Below are 6,671 nucleotides of genomic sequence, written 5' to 3'. Positions count from 1 at the left end.
AGTCATCTATAAACCTTTAGTTAATGATCAACAAATCACTTACAAAACATGAATATACATTGTAGATGATTAATAAATGCTATGTTAACATATCACAAATGTGTTGTAAGTCATCTATAAACTTTTAGTAAATGAAGTGTTCCTCACCTGTTATACATTATGTGTAAATCATTTACAATTAATTTACAAGGCTTTCTGCATCCGCTAATCTAAAGTGTAAACTATTCATCACACATAAATGTGTTACATCCAAGGGGGTGGCTCTGTCAAAATTGAAGCCAATGCGGAAGTGCACTTAAACCTGCATTCTTTCGAATGGCCTGCAGGGGGGTGACCCATTGGTCTGTGGACTTCTGTTTTTTGATGCCTCACGTATGGCATTTTGGCCATTGCCATCTTGGATCTTGACACAAGTCCAGGGGTTTCCCACAGAGCACGGCTGCTATTGGTCCGTGATCGGGGGGAGCTGTGTGATCAGCGGACAAGCGACCTGTCAATCACGCCCCCAAACATTAGGAAAGTGTTTACTGAGGCCATACTTGCGGCTTCAAAACAGAAGTCCACAAACCAATGGGTCGCCCCCTGCAGGCAAAGAAGTCACTTCTGCATTGGCTTCAATTTTGACAAACAGAGCTACCCCCTTGTATGTAACACAGTTATGTGTCATTACACTTTAGGGGATGCAGAAAGCCTTGTAAATTAATTGTAAATTATTTACACATAATTTACAACAGGTGAGGAACGCCTCATTTACTAAAGGTTTATAGATGACTTGCAACACATTTGTATATGTTAACATAACATTTATTAATAATCTACAAATGTATATTCATGTTTTGTAAATGGTTAGTTCATCATTAACTAAAGGCTTATAAATGACTTACGACTGAACGTTATTATAAAGTGTTGTTACCACAAAACGTTTTTGGGAGATTGTCCTGTTAGTAGACGAACGGAGACATCAAAATTAAACTGAAACAATCTCCCAAAATCTTGGTATATATCTTTAATGGGGTCGGTCGTCTACTGTGTGTCAGTAAACCGTTTCTCATGTTGAGTTTGACTATTCTAAATCCCTAAATAAACGGTTATTGATACCTTAAAGAAAGTAGTATTTTCCGACCCAAACTTAACCACGCACTTGAACTGGTTGCAAGGAAGGCTGCTGGGGAGGTTCTTGTGCATGCTTAACTTTTCATAAGCATTGTACTAATACAATCATGTCATGTTGAAATATTATTGAAGAACAAATTCAGTGGAATATCTCTTCTTGCTACAGTATGTATCCTGCAAACACTCCAACATTCAAGTGACCTTATAAAACATGTTTACATGTGGAATAATTACAATTTTCTTCCCATAGGAATCCAGGAGTTGTCAATAAAATACATTTGCCACTCTGAGTTTGTCCTCCAGTTTTTCACACAAGCACCAGAGGTGAAAATGTTGATTTTAGCTAGACTGATCAATTTTGAGATAACATTTTGCTTCTAGGGACTAACAGGAAGTGTATAACCACAATCGGAACCAATTGTGCTTACACTTCCTGTGGCAGAGCTTATCCCCATGGCCTGCTTCCAGTTTGACCAGGTAAAAGAGTCGGCGTTTTGAACAGGAATTCGTAACACAAATGGCTGAAGTGGGCGGGCCTACATACTGTAAGGTGACATTAGTACAGTAGTTTCACAAATTTACAAAATAATTAAAAACAACTCTAAATTGTTCATTAAAGTTTTATACCAGCTGCATCAAGTACACCCTGCACAAAATTTGTCATTTTCTCCAAATGATATAGGACACTAAATTCGACCTGCTGCTTCTTAAGAAATGTATTTACACAGGATTCTTTTTTTTGGTAATTTCTATCTAATGGGGTGTTTTATATTAATAGGTAGTATAATATAGTAGAATATACTTCTAAATATTATGTAACTCCTGTAAATTGCCAACTATTTTGTTATTTGTCCGAATGAAACGGGGAAAATGTAGCCTAACTTCATCCACCAAGAATGCAAATTCACACATTTTTTAATGAACTATTAACTCATTTGAATTTTTTAACAAAATAAATGTCATGTTGTACAAAAAGTTTATTTGTGTGTAGCCTATTCTACAGTAAAATCATTCTGACAGGATGAAAGGATTTTCTGGACGCAAACTCTTTAAAGCATTTCTATTCTTTATTATGCAGATGAAATCGAGTTGCACTTGCTCTGTAAATTCAAATGGAACAAGGGGGAAAAAAAACATTCTGGAATTCTGTCTCACTGAAAAAATTATTTGATGCCGGAAAGCTTTCTCCAGCTAAATAAAAACAAGCCATATCAAATATTGTTCTTATGCTCTATCTATGTGTTGCCTGCTGTCAATAAGGACATTGGGGAAAAGGTGTATACAATGGTGTATGGACAGTTTGAAAAACGTTTTCTTTATTTCAGCCATTGTTTTTGCACATTATTTTAATAACTTTATATTGAATAAATGGATATTAAAAAATAATAATATAATAATTAGGTTTTTTTTCAGTGCAAGTGTGAGTGGGGCAACACCGACGCCCTCTAAAGGCCAGCTGTCACTGCTTCTTTTATTCTTATTCTTATAATAGGGTACCGCAGGGATGATGTATTTTTGTAGGCATAAGACGTTGACATTTTATATGTCTGCAAACCAGGGATACAGTATGTACAATATCAACGTAAGTTTGAAACAAAACATTGGCAAAATATGTTTCTAAAACGTGGCATTTTATATCTACAATCTCAATCAAAATTTGAAACAAAAAGCTCGTTAATTGAGATTAAAACGGAATGTTACAAAGGCTTTGCTCAAAGCTAATTCGCTGCCCGCTCTCCGGAGCATACGCTGGGCCTCCAAGCCCAGCTAGGTCCCTGTGATGACAGCATCACCACGCCGATGGCATCACAATTGAATCTATGACATCACCGACAGTGTGACATCATCAAGCGGGGATGAGAGATGTGAGTTATGACATCACCAGTGATGTCATACTCCCGATGCCAGCAAGGCTATATATAGCACAATATATAGAACAGGTGAGACGTGTTCAAGGCTTAACACAGCACGAGGTTCAAGGTTCCACATCCACATATCTTCAATGCCAAAGAGAGCAAGGAGCAAATGTCAGTCCCAGGCCAGAAACGATGAGGATGAATAGGATTATGATGTTTACAGGTGTGAGGTACGGAAGAGGATTCAGGAACAGGAAAGACAAAACAGGCATATTTGGTGGGTGTTACAAGTCGGTCCAGTCCAGTCTTCTATAGCTTATCCACCTTATTTCTAGCTGCCATGATGCCTATGTGTATTTCTTCCGGTGTGATCCTCCCAGTCTTGTTGCTGACAGCTTGACACCCGTCTGGGCGAACGGAGCAAATCACTAATCAGGTCCAGCTTGGCAAAAATCTCATCGATAAATATCCCTTTAAGAGCGCAGTGCGCAGCCTACTGTGGCTAATGTTAGCGGCTAGCTAGCTATGTTACATGGCAGTAAAACGCCACTGAATGACCAAATTGATATAACTTTTAACCATTTCGAGTAACACTGTTAACTTTCCATATGGATCACAAGCGTTAGTTTGTTGTTTATAAGCATAACGTGGCTATATTTGTCATGTTCTCTATCTAACTCTGATACACTGAAAATACTGGGAGGCGGGCCATAGCGTCTCTGTCGATGATTTGATTTGACAGTACTGGGCACTGGCGTTGCCGTTGGCCAATCCTGGCATGTTCCACCCCCAAATCGATTGTGTTTTGGCGCAAAGCGAGTGGGTTCCAAGACGAAACAGTCTCGAGCCAACTACGTTATTTTAGAGCAGCGCAGTAAATACAATATTCCTGGAAAGCAAGTTTAAGTAAACAATTACATGTCCTCTGCATTCTACATCAAATTAAGACATTAACGTTTGTTTTATTTTGTATGTTACATACTTATTGCAGGGGCATTTCTATGGGCGGGCCCGGGTAGGCACAGGCCCGCCCACTTCTTGCCCTCGCCCAGCCAATCAACTTGCTGCTTGCTTGTTGTTGTTGTCGTTGTTAATAAATCACCTAAAATGACAATGTGTGGTTTGCAGTCTTTGTCTACTCTGTTTATTTGTGTGATTCAACATTACATTTCATTTCCTGTGTGATGTTTGCATCGGAAATCTACCACAATGCAGCGCTGCCCAAATGCGCAAAATTGGTTGTTTTCTAGAGGCAAACTTGCTGCTGCCTTGCTAGCTAATGGTTTTGTAGCTTAAAAATGCAGGGCACATCATCTCCAGAGTCTAATGCATGACGACTTCATGACATCCAGAAATTTCGCGTGCGAAGCGCGCAAAATTCCTAGTTGTTATGGATTGTCTGTGCCCCACCAATTTTATCCAGGCCCACCTATAATTGAATTTCTGCCTACGCCACTGACTTATTGGCCAAGTTATGTTAGTTTATGGGGGAGGAATTCTCCTTGGAAGTGTAGGCGGCCATCTTGCCTGCCGAGTTTTCAAATCAACCGTTTTAGGAAATGGCAAGCTGCAACAATCAGGTCACTTAAACCGGACCTTGTACCCATAATTATTTTTACAGCGGGCCATTCAAAAATAAGGTGGATATATTGTTATCTAGGGGCAGACTGACTCACAACATACTGAAGAAGAACAATGGTGTGGGGTACTCACACGCAGGCTGTCTGGCATGGGAGCCTCTGATGGTCACGATCTCCGGGCCAGCTCCTCTCTGGTGGTTTGCAGGGAGCATCCACAATAACCTCTTGGTCCCAAAAGTGGGACAAAGCAAAAGACATGAAGGAGTGCACAAAGAAACGATAACCTAACATCGGCTGACAACAAGCTGTCCTCCGGGCTGTGATCTTCTGTCTGGGCTTACTGAGGGGCAGCACGCATGTGCGGCGGCCATTTTAAACATAACTACGGCAGCCCAAAAGACGAAAGGGCGCCACCTGTCGTTACAATTGTACACCACACTCATCACAGACAAACCAGCCATAACCCAATAGAAGTGAATATGATCATATCTACATGGGGAAAGGGGACGATTGTAACAGTGGGCTTCAACCCAATACATTCCAGGAGGTGTTGGCCAACATCCAGTTAGCCAGCGGGTTATGGGAACGAGGGACCTCCATCATACTCTAACGAGTCTGCCTACGGCATTGCAGGCTTCTATATACGATTCAGGTTCATATCTACAACAAGAGGGTTAACTTTAATGTTAGAGGCCGACTGCAGCAGGAATATTTTAATGGTCGACATTCAGCAGGCACGTCATTCTCGGCAAGGATGCATTCGTTATTGAAACACAGACAACATGCAGCACGTTCCTCTCTGCATTCGTGGACACTTATTACGAGGTGATATCTCCTCGACATTGCCATGATGAAAAACTTTGGTCTCCATCTCTCCCACAAATGGCACCTGCGTCAGCCAGGTTCTCCTGCACTCCCTGCTCCATTGGCTTATGGTGTTATACGCTAAATGGCGCTTGCAGTTCCCTGACTGCATTCACGTTATCTTGTTCCAGAGTGACCTTTTACGCGCGTGTAAAAAGGGATTTCCCCCCCTGACACCAACACTTCCAGTTCCACCCGGAGAGACATTCGTGCTTCTTTGTTGCTGCGAATAGGCTATTGTGCGCATTGTATTAGTGCAGTCACAATTCGAATGAATGATCTGCGCCTCTGCTCATTTGCGTGCAGTGAAATGGTGATCAGCTTGACTCTGTGGTGGGCGTGACGCGAGTGCATAACCACGGTGATGCGGTAACCGCGGCAGCCCCCTCCGTGGGTGTTCTCTCTAGTGCCGCGAAGCAACGAATCTCTATGTGTGAATCTCGGTGTGTGTGTTTGTTTGTTTGTTTATTATGGATCCCCATTAGTCTGACTACTCAGACTATTCTTCCTGGGGTCCCTAATACTGTGTGTGTGTGTGTGTGTGTGTGTGTGTGTGTGTGTGTGTGTCCTTTGCATATCTTGGAGAACCGTTCGTCCAATCTACTTTACACTTGGTGGGTGTGCACGCTGGAGACCCAAGGATGTGCATTGTCGGCTTTGGCGGAATTTGGACACGCTCAATATTAAGGAACATTGAATAAGCAAGTGAACAGCGCTCTGTGCAGCAGCAGGGCGAACGGGCACTGCACCAGTACTTTTTGTAATACACCGTCAAAGGTTTTAATTTCAGGCCTCAAGGCAATAGAAAGTAGACAAGTTGAAAGGGTGTATGGACAAGTCATATCCACTATGCATGTCTTTCATTTTAAAACCTTGTTATGCTTGTTTACCTCGGCATACATTCACTTTGAATTGAATTAAGAGTTAAATGCTCCATTCTCTTGCTTTAGAGAACACAAACGGTGGTTGACAAAATGAGAACCCTTTAACAGTCTGGATCATATATATTTGAGAGATATTGAATGATGAATTTAAGGTAATGTCTTTGGAATGGAAAATACTCCCATATATCAAAAAAACCCACAAAGAATGAAGACTAAGTCGTCGTTTTGTGAAAAAAGGATTTATTCTAACAAAGGATTTTGCTTCCCTGAGAACAATTAATACACAATATGATCTACAAAACGTAGACTGGTCATAATAAAAGTCAGTTAGCAGCTATGTTCACAGTTTCCTAATTTTCAAGGCATAAAAGATC

Source organism: Poromitra crassiceps (assembly GCF_964638095.1).
Source record: "Poromitra crassiceps genome assembly, chromosome: 1".
Taxonomy (NCBI): Eukaryota; Metazoa; Chordata; class Actinopteri; order Beryciformes; family Melamphaidae; genus Poromitra; species Poromitra crassiceps.
The sequence above is the reverse complement of the archived record's forward strand: the minus strand, read 5'-3'. Positions refer to the sequence as shown.